General features: G+C 46.7%; 1 pseudogene; it reads left to right on the plus strand.

The window, feature by feature from the left end:
- Positions 1-214: 214 nt before the first annotated feature.
- LOC135533610 (RNA-binding protein 47-like) overlaps positions 215-16,319 on the plus strand; it is a 51,405-nt pseudogene continuing 35,300 nt past the window's right edge.

The following is a 16,319-nucleotide window of genomic DNA, read 5'->3' on the forward strand; positions in this document are numbered from 1 at the left end:
GGAGGAGGAGGGAGGGAGGGGTGAGAAGGAGGATGTGAGAGAGAGGAGGAGGGAGGGAGGGAGGGGTGAGAAGGAGGACGTGAGAGAGAGGAGGAGGAGGGAGGGAGGGGTGAGAAGGAGGACGTGAGAGAGAGGAGGAGGAGGGAGGGAGGGGTGAGAAGGAGGACGTGAGAGAGAGGAGGAGGGAGGGAGGGAGGGAGGGAGGGAGGGAGGGAGGGAGGGGGTTACCTGTACCCTGTGGCCCCGCCCCTCCCTCCTTGGCATTAGGTAAACACTAGGCCACCTTTGGAACCTGAGCACACACACTCTGCAGGCAGGTAGAGTGTGACAGCATCACAGATTGTCAGAGAGCGGACAGACAGCAAGAGGCTCCTTGGTTTGGACAGAGAGGGGACAGACAGCCTGAGGCTCCTTGGTTTGGACAGAGAGGGGACAGACAGCCTGAGGCTCCTTGGTTTGGACAGAGAGCGGACAGACAGCCTGAGGCTCCTTGGTTTGGACAGAGAGGGGACAGACAGCCTGAGGCTCCTTGGTTTGGACAGAGAGGGGACAGACAGCCTGAGGCTCCTTGGTTTGGACAGAGAGGGGACAGACAGCCTGAGGCTCCTTGGTTTGGACAGAGAGGGGACAGACAGCAAGAGGCTCCTTGGTTTGGACAGAGAGGGGACAGACAGCCTGAGGCTCCTTGGTTTGGACAGAGAGGGGACAGACAGCCTGAGGCTCCTTGGTTTGGACAGAGAGGGGACAGACAGCAAGAGGCTCCTTGGTTTGGACAGAGAGGGGACAGACAGCAAGAGGCTCCTTGGTTTGGACAGCTTGCCTCACTGCTCCAGACAGGTAAAACTTCAATGACTGTGTTTTACTCTCTAATGGGTTGTGTTACTATGAAGTGTGTATGTGTGTGTTCTGGTTGGGTGTGTGTGTTCTGGTGTGTGTGTGTGTGTTCTGGTTGTGTGTGTGTGTTCTGGTGTGTTTGTGTGTGCTCTGGTTGAGTGTGTGTGTTCTGGTTGTGTGTGTGTGTGTTCTGGTTGAGTGTGTGTGTGTGTGTGTTCTGGTGTGTTTGTGTGTGTTCTGGTTGAGTGTGTGTGTTCTGGTTGTGTGTGTGTGTTCTGGTTGAGTGTGTGTGCTCTGGTTGTGTGTGTGTGTTCTGGTTGTGTGTGTGTGTGTTCTGGTTGTGTGTGTGTGTGTTCTGGTTGAGTGTGTGTGTTCTGGTGTGTGTGTGTGTTCTGGTTGAGTGTGTGTGTGTTCTGGTTGAGTGTGTGTGTTCTGGTTGTGTGTGTGTGTTCTGGTTGTGTGTGTGTTCTGGTGTGTTTGTGTGTGTTCTGGTTGAGTGTGTGTGTTCTGGTTGTGTGTGTGTGTTCTGGTTGTGTGTGTGTGTTCTGGTTGAGTGTGTGTGTGTTCTGGTTGTGTGTGTGTGTGTTTTGGTTGTGTGTGTGTGTGTTCTGGTTGTGTGTGTGTGTTCTGGTGTGTTTGTGTGTGTTCTGGTTGAGTGTGTGTGTTCTGGTTGAGTGTGTGTGTTCTGGTTGAGTGTGTGTGTGTTCTGGTTGTGTGTGTGTGTGTGTTCTGGTTGTGTGTGTGTGTTCTGGTTGTGTGTGTGTGTGTTCTGGTTGCGTGTGTGTGTGTTCTGGTTGCGTGTGTGTGTGTTCTGGTTGCGTGTGTGTGTGTTCTGGTTGCGTGTGTGTGTGTGTTCTGGTTGAGTGTGTGTGTTCTGGTTGAATCGTTGAATAAGTGTTATTATGGTCTGGTTAGTGTTATTATGGTCTGGTTAGTGTTATTATGGTCTGATTAGTGTTTTTATGATCTGGTTAGTGTTATTATGGTCTGGTTAGTGTTATTATGGTCTGGTTAGTGTTATTATGGTCTGGTTAGTGTTGTTATGGTAATATCTGGTTAGTGTTATTATGGTCTGGTTAGTGTTATTATGGTAATGGTTAGTGTTATTATGGTCTGGTTAGTGTTATTATGGTCTGGTTAGTGTTATTATGGTCTGGTTAGTGTTATTATGGTCTGGTTAGTGTTATTATGGTCTGGTTAGTGTTATTATGGTCTGGTTAGTGTTATTATGGTCTGGTTAGTGTTATTATGGTCTGGTTAGTATTATTATGTTCTGGTTAGTGTTATTATGGTCTGGTTAGTGTTATTATGGTCTGGTTAGTGTTATTATGGTCTGGTTAGTGTTATTATGGTCTGGTTAGTGTTGTTATGGTAATATCCAGACCACTGGTTAGTGTTATTATGGTCTGGTTAGTGTTATTATGGTCTGGTTAGTGTTATTATGGTCTGGTTAGTGTTATTATGGTCTGGTTAGTGTTATTATGGTCTGGTTAGTGTTATTATGGTAATATCCAGACCACTGGTGAGTGTTATTATGGTCTGGTTAGTGTTGTTATGGTAATATCCATACCACTGGTTAGTGTTATTATGGTCTGGTTAGTGTTATTATGGTCTGGTTAGTGTTATTATGGTCTGGTTAGTGTTGTTATGGTAATATCCATACCACTGGTTAGTGTTATTATGGTCTGGTTAGTGTTATTATGGTAATATCCAGACCACTGGTGAGTGTTATTATGGTCTGGTTAGTGTTATTATGGTCTGGTTAGTGTTATTATGGTCTGGTTAGTGTTATTATGGTCTGGTTAGTGTTATTATGGTCTGGTTAGTGTTATTATGGTCTGGTTAGTGTTATTATGGTCTGGTTAGTGTTATTATGTTCTGGTTAGTGTTATTATGGTCTGGTTAGTGTTATTATGGTCTGGTTAGTGTTATTATGGTCTGGTTAGTGTTATTATGGTCTGGTTAGTGTTGTTATGGTAATATCCAGACCACTGGTTAGTGTTATTATGGTCTGGTTAGTGTTATTATGGTCTGGTTAGTGTTATTATGGTCTGGTTAGTGTTATTATGGTAATATCCATACCACTGGTTAGTGTTGTTATGGTAATATCCATACCACTGGTTAGTGTTATTATGGTCTGGTTAGTGTTATTATGGTCTGGTTAGTGTTATTATGGTCTGGTTAGTGTTGTTATGGTAATATCCATACCACTGGTTAGTGTTATTATGGTCTGGTTAGTGTTGTTATGGTAATATCCAGACCGCTGGTTAGTGTTATTATGGTCTGGTTAGTGTTATTATGGTCTGGTTAGTGTTATTATGGTCTGGTTAGTGTTATTGTGGTGGATATTTCCGGTCCATTCTCTATATGTATTGTGTAATATATAATCTGACCTGTTCTTTTGGTTCCACTGTGAAATAGAGGTGTGAGATTGTAGAGGGAGTTTTTCCTAACCACCGTGCATCTACACCTGCATTGCTTGCTGTTTGGGGTTTTAGGCTGGGTTTCTGTACAGCACTTTGAGATATCAGCTGATGTACGAAGGGCTATATAAATAAATTTGATTTGATTTGATTTGATTTGATTAGATGTTATATCTTCCCTGATACAATAAGAAGCTTTGTACCAGTTCCACTGTAGCAGGAAGCTGATGATTTTGAATACAGAGAGTTGTATTGATGGTTCAGTTGTGATGGTTCACTAGTGATGGGTCAGTAGTGATGGTTCAGTAGTGATGATTCAGTAGTGATGGTTCACTAGTGATGATTCAGTCGTGATGGGTCAGTAGTGAAGGTTCAGTAGTGATGGGTCAGTAGTGAGGGTTTAGTAGTGAAGGTTCAGTAGTGATGGGTCGGTAGTGAAGGTTCAGTAGTGATGGGTCAGTAGTGAAGGTTCAGTAGTGATGGTTCAGAAGGGATGGTTCAGTTGTGATGATTCAGTAGTGATGGGTCGGTAGTGAATGTTCAGTAGTGATGGTTCAGAAGGGATGGTTCAGTTGTGATGATTCAGTAGTGATGGGTCAGTAGTGAAGGTTCAGTAGTGATGGGTCAGTAGTGATGACTCAGTAGTGATGGGTCGGTAGTGATGGTTCACTAGTGATGATTCAGTAGTGATGGGTCAGCAGTGAAGGTTCAGTAGTGATGGGTCAGTAGTGATGATTCAGTAGTGATGGGTCGGAAGTGATGGTTCACTAGTGATGATTCAGAAGGGATGGGTCAGTAGTGAAGGTTCAGAAGGGATGGGTCAGTTGTGATGATTCAGTAGTGATGGTTCACTAGTGATGATTCAGTAGTGAAGGTTCAGTAGTGATGATTCAGAAGGGATGGTTCAGTTGTGATGATTCAGTAGTGATTGGTCACTAGTGATAATTCAGAATTGAAGGTTCAGTAGTGAAGGTTCAGTAGTGATGTATCAGTAGTGATGGGTCAGTAGTGAAGGTTCAGTAGTGATGGGTCGGTAGTGAAGGTTCAGTAGTGATGGTTCAGAAGGGATGGGTCGGTAGTGAAGGTTCAGTAGTGATGGGTCAGTAGTGAAGGTTCAGTAGTGATTGTTCGGTAGGGATGGTTCAGTTGTGATGGGTCGGTAATGAAGGTTCAGTAGTGATGGTTCAGTAGTGATGGTTCACTAGTGATGAAACAGTAGTGATGGGTCAGTAGTGATGATTCAGTAGTGATGGGTCGGTAGTGAAGGTTCAGTAGTGATGGTTCACTAGTGATGATTCAGTAGTGATGATTCAGTAGTGATGGTTCACTAGTGATGATTCAGTAGTGATGGGTCAGTAGTGATGATTCAGTAGTGATGGGTCAGTAGTGATGATTCAGTAGTGATGGGTCAGAAGTGATGGTTCAGAAGTGATGGTTCAGTAGTGATGGTTCAGTAGTGATGGTTGTGATAGTGTGATGTAGTGATGGCCCATAGTGTACTACATTAGACCAGAGCCCATAGTGTACTACATTAGACCAGAGCCCATAGTGTACTACATTAGACCAGAGCCCATAGTGTACTACATTAGACCAGAGCCCATAGTGTATAGACCAGAGCCCATAGTGTACTACATTAGACCAGAGCCCATAGTGTATAGACCAGAGCCCATAGTGTACTACATTAGACCAGAGCCCATAGTGTGCTACATTAGACCAGAGCCCATAGTGTACTACATTAGACTGGAGCCCATAGTGTACTACACTAGACCAGAGCACATAGTGTACTACACTAGACCAGGGCCAATAGTGTATAGACCAGAGGCCATAGTGTATTGACCAGAGCCCATAGTGTACTACATTAGACCAGAGCCCATAGTGTACTACATTAGACCAGAGCCCATAGAGTACTACACTAGACCAGAGGCCATAGTGTATCGACCAGACCCATAGTGTATAGACCAGAGGCCATAGTGTACTACATTAGACCAGGGCCCATAGTGTACTAAATTAGACCAGAGCCCATAGTCTATACACCAGAGGCCATAGTGTACTACATTAGACCAGAACCCATAGTGTACTACTTTAGACCAGAGCCCATAGTGAACTACATTAGACCAGAGCTCATAGTGTATAGACCAGAGGCCATAGTGAACTACATTAGACCAGAGCCCATAGTGTATAGACCAGAGCCCATAGTGTACTACATTAGACCAGAGCCCATAGTGTATAGACCAGAGGCCATAGTGAACTACATTAGACCAGAGCCCATAGTGAACTACATTAGACCAGAGCCCATAGTGTATATCCCAGAGGCCATAGTGTATTACATTAGACCAGGGCCCATAGTGAACTACATTAGACCAGAGCCCATAGTGTATAGACCAGAGCCCATAGTGTATTACATTAGACCAGGGCCCATAGTGTGCTACATAAGACCAGAGCCCATAGTGAACTACATTAGACCAGAGCCCATAGTGTATAGACCAGAGGCCATACTGTACTACATTAGACCAGAGCCCATAGTGTATAGACCAGAGGCCATAGTGTACTACATTAGACCAGAGCCCATAGTGTACTACATTAGACCTGAGCCCATAGTGTATAGACCAGGGCCCATAGTCTATAGACCAGAGGCCATAGTGTACTACATTAGACCAGGGCCCATAGTCTATAGACCAGAGGCCATAGTGTACTACATTAGACCAGGGCCCATAGTGTATAGACCAGGGCCCATAGTGTACTACATTAGACCAGAGCCCATAGTGTACTACACTAGACCAGAGGCCATAGTGTGCTACATTAGACCAGAGCCCATAGTGTACTACACTAGACCAGAGGCCATAGTGTGCTACATTAGACCAGAGGCCATCGTATATAGACCAGAGCCCATAGTGTACTACATTAGACCAGAGCCCATAGTGTACTACACTAGACCAGAGCCCATAGTGTATATCCCAGAGGCCATAGTGTACTACATTAGACCAGAGCCCATAGTGTACTACACTAGACCAGAGGCCATAGTGTACTACACTGGACCAGAGTCCATAGTGTACTACATTAGACCAGGGCCCATAGTGTATAGACCAGTGTCCATAGTGTACTACATTAGACCATGGCCTTGTCCTGTAGTGTTGAACCGGGGCCCGTAGTGTACTATTTGGGACCCGTGTCTGACGGACCTGTAGTGTTGAACCGGGGCCTGTAGTGTTGAACCGGGGCCTGTAGTGTTGAACCGGGGCCTGTAGTGTTGACCCGGGGAATGTAGTGTTGAACCAGGGCCCGTAGTGTTGAACCGGGGCCTGTAGTGTTGAACCGGGGCCTGTAGTGTTGGACCGGGGCTGGTAGTGTTGAAGCGGGGCCCGTAGTGTCGAGCCGGGGCCTGTAGTGTCGAACCGGGGCCTGTAGTGTTGAACCGGGGCTGGTAGTGTTGAAGCGGGGCCTGTAGTGTCGAACCGGGGCTGTAGTGTTGAGCCGGGGCCTGTAGTGTTGAACCGGGGCTGGTAGTGTTGAAGCGGGGCCTGTAGTGTCGAACCGGGGCTGTAGTGTTGAGCCGGGGCCTGTAGTGTTGAACCGGGGCCTGTAGTGTTGAACCGGGGCCTGTAGTGTTGAACCGGGGCGTAGATCGGTTGTTTCCACAGAACTACTGATAACAACATGCTTTGTCTTTAACGCCACTTTCAATCTCATTATTTTAACATGAATTTGGTGTTTGAGCAATACGCTGTCTGAGGGTGACAGAGATAGTTGGTGTGTGTGTGTGTGTGTGTATGTGTGTTTGTGTGTGTGTGTGTGTGTGTGTGTGTGTGTGTGTGTGTGTGTGTGTGTGTGTGTGTGTGTGTGTGTGTAAAACCTTTATCAGTGGTCCCAACACGTGGTTTAAAATGCGATGTCAAACAGAGGCACAACACAGCATGGATGACCCTCACACACACACACACACACACACACACACACACACACACACACACACACACAGTGAAGTTTTTATCAGCGGTGTGACGGCATCAGTATTACGGGTGATAGTAGGAAACAATGTCTGCTCTGGCCTTGAGGACGACGCTTGCTGATTAGCTGAAGGAATGTGTTTCGTCTGAGGAAGCTAAGCCGGCTAACGCTAGCTCATAACCTAGAGTTAGTTCATGGTGCTATCTCAGAACGCTAGCTCATTACACAAGTAATGCTAGCATATAATGCTATAATGCGTATAATGTTAACCCGTAGTGCTAACTCATAATCCTAACCCATAAATATAACTCCTAGTGCTAGCACGTGAAGCTACATCCTTATCCTAGCCCATGAAGCTAATTTATAATCCTAAAATAACTCCTAGTGCTAGCCCATGAAGTTAACTCATAATCCTAGCCCATTAAGCTAACTCCTAGTGCTAGCCCATTAAGCTAACTCCTAGTGCTAGCCCATAAAACTAACTCATAGTGCTAGCCCATGAGGTTAACTCATAATCCAAGCCCATAATGTTAACTCCTAGTGCTAGCCCATCAAGCTAACTCCTAGTGCTATTCCATAAAGCTAACTCCTAATCCTAGCCCATAAAGCTCTCCTAGTGCCAGCGTACCAAGCTAACTCCTAGTACTAGCCCATGAAGCTAACTCCTAGTGCTAGCCCATAAAGCTAACTCCTATTGCTAGCCCATCAAGCTAACTCCTAGTGCTAGCCCATGAAGCTAACTCCTAGTGCTAGCCCATGAAGCTAACTCCTAGTGCTAGCCCATGAAGCTAACTCCTAATGCTAGCCCATTAAGCTAACTCCTAATGCTAGCCCATGAAGCTAACTCCTAGTGCTAGCCCATGAAGCTAACTCCTAGTACTAGCCCATGAAGCTAACTCCTAGTGCTAGCCCATAAAGCTAACTCATATTGCTAGCCCATCAAGCTAACTCCTAGTGCTAGCCCATGAAGCTAACTCCTAGTGCTAGCCCATGAAGCTAACTCCTAATGCTAGCCCATGAAGCTAACTCCTAGTGCTAGCCCATTAAGCTAACTCCTAATGCTAGCCCATGAAGCTAACTCCTAGTGCTAGCCCATGAAGCTAACTCCTAGTGCTGGCCCATTAAGCTAACTCCTAATGCTGGCCCATTAAGCTAACTCCTAATGCTAGCCCATGAAGCTAACTCCTGTTGCTAGCCCATGAAGTGAATTCCACCCTACAACTGTACCATGGCACTTGGTGTTTATAAAGTGTTGCACGTTAGTCCTCTCTAGTGTGGCCTGATAACAACAGGCCTGCGACGTGACGCCGCGCCAGCAGCCATTTTGTGGAAGTACAGCATCATAAAGTCATGTAATGGAGGTCATGACTCAGCAGGATGAGGATCTCCATGGTTACAGCTGTTATTCTCCATTGTGATTGGTCGGAGAGGTTCGTTTTGTTAGATTGTTGCGAGACTAACCTGAGACGCAGAGAGAGAGCAGAATGACGACGCCCACAGAAGATAAGCGGGTCATTAGGTTGAGACACTTTACTGAGCTGATAAAAACACACTCAACATTGTACTGTCATACGAAGGCATGAGAATGATCAGAGTGGTTAGTTGGAGAACACAACATGAGAATGATCAGATTGGTTAGTTGGAGAACACAACATGAGAATGATCAGAGTGGTTAGTTTGAGAACACAACATGAGAATGATCAGTGGTTAGTTGGAGAACACAACATGGGAATGATCAGATTGGTTAGTTGGAGAACACAACATGAGAATGATCAGAGTGGTTAGTTTGAGAACACAACATGAGAATGATCAGAGTGGTTAGTTGGAGAACACAACATGAGAATGATCAGTGGTTAGTTGGAGAACACAGTATGAGAATGATCAGATTGGTTAGTTGGAGAACACAACATGAGAATGATCAGAGTGGTTAGTTGGAGAACACAACATGGGAATGATCAGATTGGTTAGTTGGAGAACACAACATGAGAATGATCAGAGGGGTGGCTCGGTAAATTAACTGAATACAACCTGAAGTGTGTGTGTGTGTGTGTGTGTGTGTGTGTGTGTGTGTGTGTGTGTGTGTGTGTGTGTGTGTGTGTGTGTGTGTGTGTGTGTGTGTGTGTGTGTGTGTGTGTCGATGGGCCAGTTTCACATTTGAAGAGCTTTCTAGTGCCAGGCAGGTGAGGGTTGAAGAGGTCGAGGGAACACTTGGTTCTCTCCTTCCCCTCCTCCCTTCTTCCACTCCTCTCCCTCTCTGCCTTCTTTAATGCCTCTCCTTGTTCGCTCTCTCCACCGCTCTGTGGTGTGATGTCCCAGCATTACCCCTCCACTCCTCTCCCTCTCTGCCTTCTTTAATGCCTCTCCTTGTTCCCTCTCTCCACCGCTCCGTGGTGTGATGTCCCAGCATTACCCCTCCCCTCCTCTCCCTCTCTGCCTTCTTTAATGCCTCTCCTTGTTCCCTCTCTCCACCGCTCTGTGGTGTGATGTCCCAGCATTACCCCTCTACTCCTCTCCCTCTCTGCCTTCTTTAATGCCTCTCCTTGTTCCCTCTCTCCACCGCTCTGTGGTGTGATGTCCCAGCATTACCCCTCCCCTCCTCTCCCCCTCCCCTTTCCTCCCTCCTTCATTATCCTGGTTCCTGTACCTGTCACCCTCATACCTCTTGTTCACTCTTGTTTAAAGGAGAGGAGAGTGGGGAGATGGGGGAGAGAGGGGAGAGAGGGGGAGTTGGGAGGTGGGAGTGGGGGAGAGGGAGAGAGGGGGAAATGGAGTGGTTCCCTCTCTCCAGGGGGAGACGAGGTGGAGAATGTGGAAATGAACCTTTATTTAACGAGGCAAGTCTCTGTTAAAATAAGAACAAACTCTTCTTTACAATGACGGCATAGGAACAGTGGAAAAGTGGGTTAATGCTCTCCTTGTTCCCTGGTCTAGGAACAGTGGGTTAACTGGTCTAGGAACAGAGGAACAGTGGGTTAACTGGTCTAGGAACAGTGTGTTAACTGGTCTAGGAACAGTGGGTTAACTGACCTAGGAACAGTGGGTTAACTGACCTAGGAACAGTGGGTTAACTGGTCTAGGAACAGTGGGTTAACTGGTCTAGGAACAGAGGAACAGTGGGTTAACTGGTCTAGGAACAGTGTGTTAACTGGTCTAGGAACAGTGGGTTAACTGGTCTAGGAACAGTGGGTTAACTGGTCTAGGAACAGTGGGTTAACTGACCTAGGAACAGTGGGTTAACTAGTCTAGGAACAGTGGGTTAACTGGTCTAGGAACAGTGGGTTAACTGGTCTAGGAACAGTGGGTTAACTGACCTAGGAACAGTGGGTTAACTGGTCTAGGAACAGTGGAACAGTGGGTTAACTGGTCTAGGAACAGTGGGTTAACTGGTATAGGAACAGTGGGTTAACTGGTCTAGGAACAGTGGGTTAACTGGTCTAGGAACAGTGGGTTAACTGGTCTAGGAACAGTGGGTTAACTGGTCTAGGAACAGTGGGTTAACTGGTCTAGGAACAGTGGGTTAACTGGTCTAGGAACAGTGGGTTAACTGGTCTAGGAACAGAGGAACAGTTGGTTAACTGGTCTAGGAACAGTGGGTTAACTGGCCTAGGAACAGTGGGTTAACTGGTCTAGGAACAGAGGAACAGTGGGTTAACTGGTCTAGGAACAGTGGGTTAACTGGTCTAGGAACAGAGGAACAGTTGGTTAACTGGTCTAGGAACAGTGGGTTAACTGGTCTAGGAACATTGGAACAGTGGGTTAACTGGTCTTGGAACAGTGGGTTAACTGGTCTAGGAACAGTGGGTTAACTGTTCTAGGAACAGCGGGTTAACTGGTCTAGGAACAGGGGGTTAACTGGCCTAGGAACAGTGGAACAGTGGGTTAACTGGTCTAGGAACAGCAGGTTAACTGGCCTAGGAACATTGGAACAGTGGGTTAACTGGTCTAGGAAGTGTGTTAACTGGTTTAGGAACAGCAGGTTAACTGGCCTAAGAACAGTGGAACAGTGGGTTAACTGGTCTAGGAACAGTGGGTTAACTGACCTAGGAACAGTGGGTTAACTGGTCTAGGAACAGTGGGTTAACTGGTCTAGGAACAGCAGGTAAACTGGCCTAGGAACAGTGGAATAGTGGGTTAACTGTTCTAGGAACAGTGTGTTAACTGGTCTAGGAACATAGGAACAGGGGGTTAACTGTTCTAGGAACAGTGTGTTAACTGGTCTAGGAACATAGGAACAGTGGGTTAACTGGCCTAGGAACAGTGGAACAGTGGGTTAACTGGTCTAGGAACAGCAGGTTAACTGGCCTAGGAACAGTGGAACAGTGGGTTAACTGGTCTAGGAACAGTGGGTTAACTGACCTAGGAACAGTGGGTTAACTGGTCTAGGAACAGTGGGTTAACTGGTCTAGGAACAGCAGGTTAACTGGCCTAAGAACAGTGGAACAGTGTGTTAACTGGCCTAGGAACAGTGGGTTAACTGGTCTAGGAACAGTGTGTTAACTGGTCTAGGAACAGTGGGTTAACTGGTCTAGGAACAGTGGGTTAACTGGTCTAGGAACATTGGAACAGTGGGTTAACTGGCCTAGGAACAGTGGGTTAACTGGTCTAGGAACAGTGGGTTAACTGGTCTAGGAACAGTGGGTTAACTGGTCTAGGAACAGGGGTTTAACTGGCCTAGGAACAGTGGAACAGTGGGTTAACTGGTCTAGGAACAGCAGGTTAACTGGCCTAGGAACATTGGAACAGTGGGTTAACTGGTCTAGGAACAGTGTGTTAACTGGTCTGGGAACAGCAGGTTAACTGGCCTAGGAAGAGTGGAACAGTGGGTTAACTGATCTAGGAACAGTGGGTTAACTGGTCTAGGAACAGTGGGTTAACTGGTCTAGGAACAGTGGGTTTAACTGGTCTAGGAACAGGGGGTTAACTGGCCTAGGAACAGTGGAACAGTGGGTTAACTGGTCTAGGAACAGCAGGTTAACTGGCCTAGGAACATTGGAACAGTGGGTTAACTGGTCTAGGAACAGTGTGTTAACTGGTCTAGGAACAGCAGGTTAACTGGCCTAGGAAGAGTGGAACAGTGGGTTAACTGATCTAGGAACAGTGGGTTAACTGACCTAGGAACAGTGGGTTAACTGGTCTAGGAACAGTGGGTTAACTGGTCTAGGAACAGCAGGTAAACTGGCCTAGGAACAGTGGAACAGTGGGTTAACTGGTCTAGGAACAGTGTGTTAACTGGTCTAGGAACAGAGGAACAGTGGGTTAACTGGTCTAGGAACAGGGGGTTAACTGGCCTAGGAACAGTGGAACAGTGGGTTAACTGGTCTAGGAACAGCAGGTTAACTGGCCTAGGAACAGTGGAACAGTGGGTTAACTGGTCTAGGAACAGTGTGTTAACTGGTCTAGGAACAGCAGGTTAACTGGCCTAGGAACAGTGGAACAGTGGGTTAACTGGTCTAGGAACAGTGGGTTAACTGACCTAGGAACAGTGGGTTAACTGGCCTAGGAACAGTGGAACAGTGGGTTAACTGGTCTAGGAACAGTGGGTTAACTGACCTAGAAACAGTGGGTTAACTGGTCTAGGAACAGTGTGTTAACTGGTCTAGGAACAGAGGAACAGTGGATTAACTGGTCTAGGAACAGTGGGTTAACTGACCTAGGAACAGTGGGTTAACTGGTCTAGGAACAGTGGGTTAACTGGTCTAGGAACAGCAGGTTAACTGGCCTAGGAACATTGGAACAGTGGGTTAACTGGTCTAGGAACAGTGTGTTAACTGGTCTAGGAACAGCAGGTTAACTGGCCTAGGAAGAGTGGAACAGTGGGTTAACTGATCTAGGAACAGTGGGTTAACTGACCTAGGAACAGTGGGTTAACTGGTCTAGGAACAGTGTGTTAACTGGTCTAGGAACAGTGGGTTAACTGGTCTAGGAACAGTGTGTTAACTGGTCTAGGAACAGAGGAACAGTGGATTAACTCGTCTAGGAACAGGGGGTTAACTGGCCTAGGAACAGTGGAACAGTGGGTTAACTGGTCTAGGAACAGCAGGTTAACTGGCCTAGGAACAGTGGAACAGTGGGTTAACTGGTCTAGGAACAGTGGGTTAACTGGTCTAGGAACAGCAGGTTAACTGGCCTAGGAACAGTGGAACAGTGGGTTAACTGGTCTAGGAACAGTGGGTTAACTGACCTAGGAACAGTGGGTTAACTGGCCTAGGAACAGTGGAACAGTGGGTTAACTGGTCTAGGAACAGTGGGTTAACTGACCTAGGAACAGTGGGTTAACTGGTCTAGGAACAGTGGGTTAACTGGTCTAGGAACAGCAGGTAAACTGGCCTCGGAACAGTGTGTTAACTGGTCTAGGAACAGTGTGTTAACTGGTCTAGGAACAGTGTGTTAACTGGTCTAGGAACAGTGTGTTAACTGGTCTAGGAACAGTGTGTTAACTGGTCTTGGAACAGTGTGTTAACTGGTCTAGGAACAGAGGAACAGTGGATTAACTGGTCTAGGAACAGGGGGTTAACTGGCCTAGGAACAGTGTGTTAACTGGTCTAGGAACAGAGGAACAGTGGGTTAACTGGTCTAGGAACAGGGGGTTAACTGGCCTAGGAACAGTGGAACAGTGGGTTAACTGGTCTAGGAACAGCAGGTTAACTGGCCTAGGAACAGTGGAACAGTGGGTTAACTGACCTAGGAACAGTGGGTTAACTGGTCTAGGAACAGTGGGTTAACTGGTCTAGGAACAGCAGGTTAACTGGCCTAGGAACAGTGGAACAGTGTGTTAACTGGCCTAGGAACAGTGGGTTAACTGGTCTAGGAACAGTGGGTTAACTGGTCTAGGAACAGTGGGTTAACTGGTCTAGGAACAGTGGGTTAACTGGCCTTGGAACAGTGTGTTAACTGGCCTAGGAACAGTGGGTTAACTGGTCTAGGAACAGTGGGTTAACTGGTCTAGGAACAGTGGGTTAACTGGCCTAGGAACAGTGGGTTAACTGGTCTAGGAACAGTGGGTTAACTGGCCTAGGAACAGTGGGTTAACTGGCCTAGGAACAGTGGGTTAACTGGTCTAGGAACGGTGGGTTAACTGGTCTAGGAACAGTGGGTTAACTGGTCTAGGAACAGTGGGTTAACTGGCCTTGGAACAGTGTGTTAACTAGCCTAGGAACAGTGGGGTTAACTGGTCTAGGAACGGTGGGTTAACTGGTCTAGGAACGGTGGGTTAACTGGTCTAGGAACAGTGGGTTAACTGGTCTAGGAACGGTGGGTTAACTGGCCTAGGAACAGTGGTTTAACTGGTCTAGGAACAGTGGGTTAACTGGTCTAGGAACGGTGGGTTAACTGGCCTAGGAACAGTGGGTTAACTGGCCTAGGAACAGTGGGTTAACTGCCTTGTTCAGGGGGCAGAACGTCAGATTTGTACCTTGTCTGCTCAGGGATTCAAACCAGCAACCTTTCGGTTACTGGCCCAACTCTCTACACCTCTAGACTAGTAATACAGTCAAACCCCAACATCTTTGATATAGGTCATGGATGTCCCTAGAATATAGATCCTGGATGTCCCTAGGATATAGATCCTGGATGTCCCTAGTATATAGGTCCTGGATGTCCCTGGTATATAGGTCCTGGATGTCCCTAGGATATAGATCCTGTATGTCCCTAGGATATATATCCTGGATGTCCCTAGTATATAGGTCCTGGATGTTCCTATTATATAGATCCTGAATGTCCCTAGGATATAGATCCTGCATGTCCCTAGGATATATATCCTGGATGTCCCTAGGATATAGGTCCTGGATGTCCCTAGGATATAGATCCTGCATGTCCCTAGTATATAGGTCCTGGATGGCCCTGGTATATAGGTCCTGGATGTTCCTATTATATAGATCCTGCATGTCCCCGGTATATAGGTCCTGGATGTCCCTAGGATATAGATCCTGGATGTCCCTAGTATATAGATCCTGGATGTCCCTAGGATATAGATCCTGGATGTCCCTAGTATATAGATCCTGGATGTCCCTAGGATATAGATCCTGGATGTCCCTAGTATATAGGTCCTGGATGTCCCTGGTATATAGGTCCTGGATGTTCCTATTATATAGATCCTGCATGTCCCCAGTATATAGGTCCTGGATGTCCCTAGGATATAGGTCCTGGATGTCCCTAGGATATAGATCCTGCATGTCCCCAGTATATAGGTCCTGGATGTCCCTAGGATATAGATCCTGCATGTCCCTAGGATATAGGTCCTGGAAGTCCCTAGGATATAGGTCCTGGATGTTCCTATTATATAGATCCTGGATATCCCTAGGATATAGATCCTGCATTTCCCTAGGATATAGGTCCTGGATGTCCTTAGGATACAGATCCTGCATGTCCCTAGGTCCCTAGGATATAGGTCCTGGATGTTCCTAGGATATAGGTCCTGGATGTTCCTATTATATAGATCCTGCATGTCCCTAGGATATAGGTCCTGGAAGTCCCTAGGATATAGGTCCTTGATGTTCCTATTATATAGATCCTGGATGTCCCTAGGATATAGATCCTGGATGTCCCTAGGATATAGGTCCTGGATGTCCCTAGGATATAGATCCTGCATGTCCCTAGGTCCCTAGGATATAGGTCCTGGATGTCCCTAGGATATAGGTCCTGGATGTTCCTATTATATAGATCCTGGATGTCCCTAGGATATAGATCCTGGATGTCCCTAGGATATAGGTCCTGGATGTCCCTAGGATATAGATCCTGGATGTCCCTAGGATATAGGTCCTGGATGTTCCTATTATATAGATCCTGGATGTCCCTAGGATATAGATCCTGGATGTCCCTAGGATATAGGTCCTGGATGTCCCTAGGATATAGATCCTGGATGTCCCTAGGATATAGATCCTGGATGTCCCTAGGATATAGATCCTGGATGTCCCTAGGATATAGGTCCTGGATGTCCCTAGGATATAGATCCTGGATGTCCCTAGGATATAGATCCTGGATGTCCCTAGGATATAGGTCCTGGATGTCCCTAGGATATAGATCTAGGTCTCCCTATAGGCTGTCTCATCGTTGAGGGTGAGGTTGTTGTCCTGGCACCACACGGCCAGGTCTCTGACCTCCTCCCTATAGGCCTTCTCA

The sequence above is a fragment of the Oncorhynchus masou genome, unplaced genomic scaffold (genome assembly GCF_036934945.1).
Source record: "Oncorhynchus masou masou isolate Uvic2021 unplaced genomic scaffold, UVic_Omas_1.1 unplaced_scaffold_2508, whole genome shotgun sequence".
Lineage (NCBI taxonomy): Eukaryota > Metazoa > Chordata > Actinopteri > Salmoniformes > Salmonidae > Oncorhynchus > Oncorhynchus masou.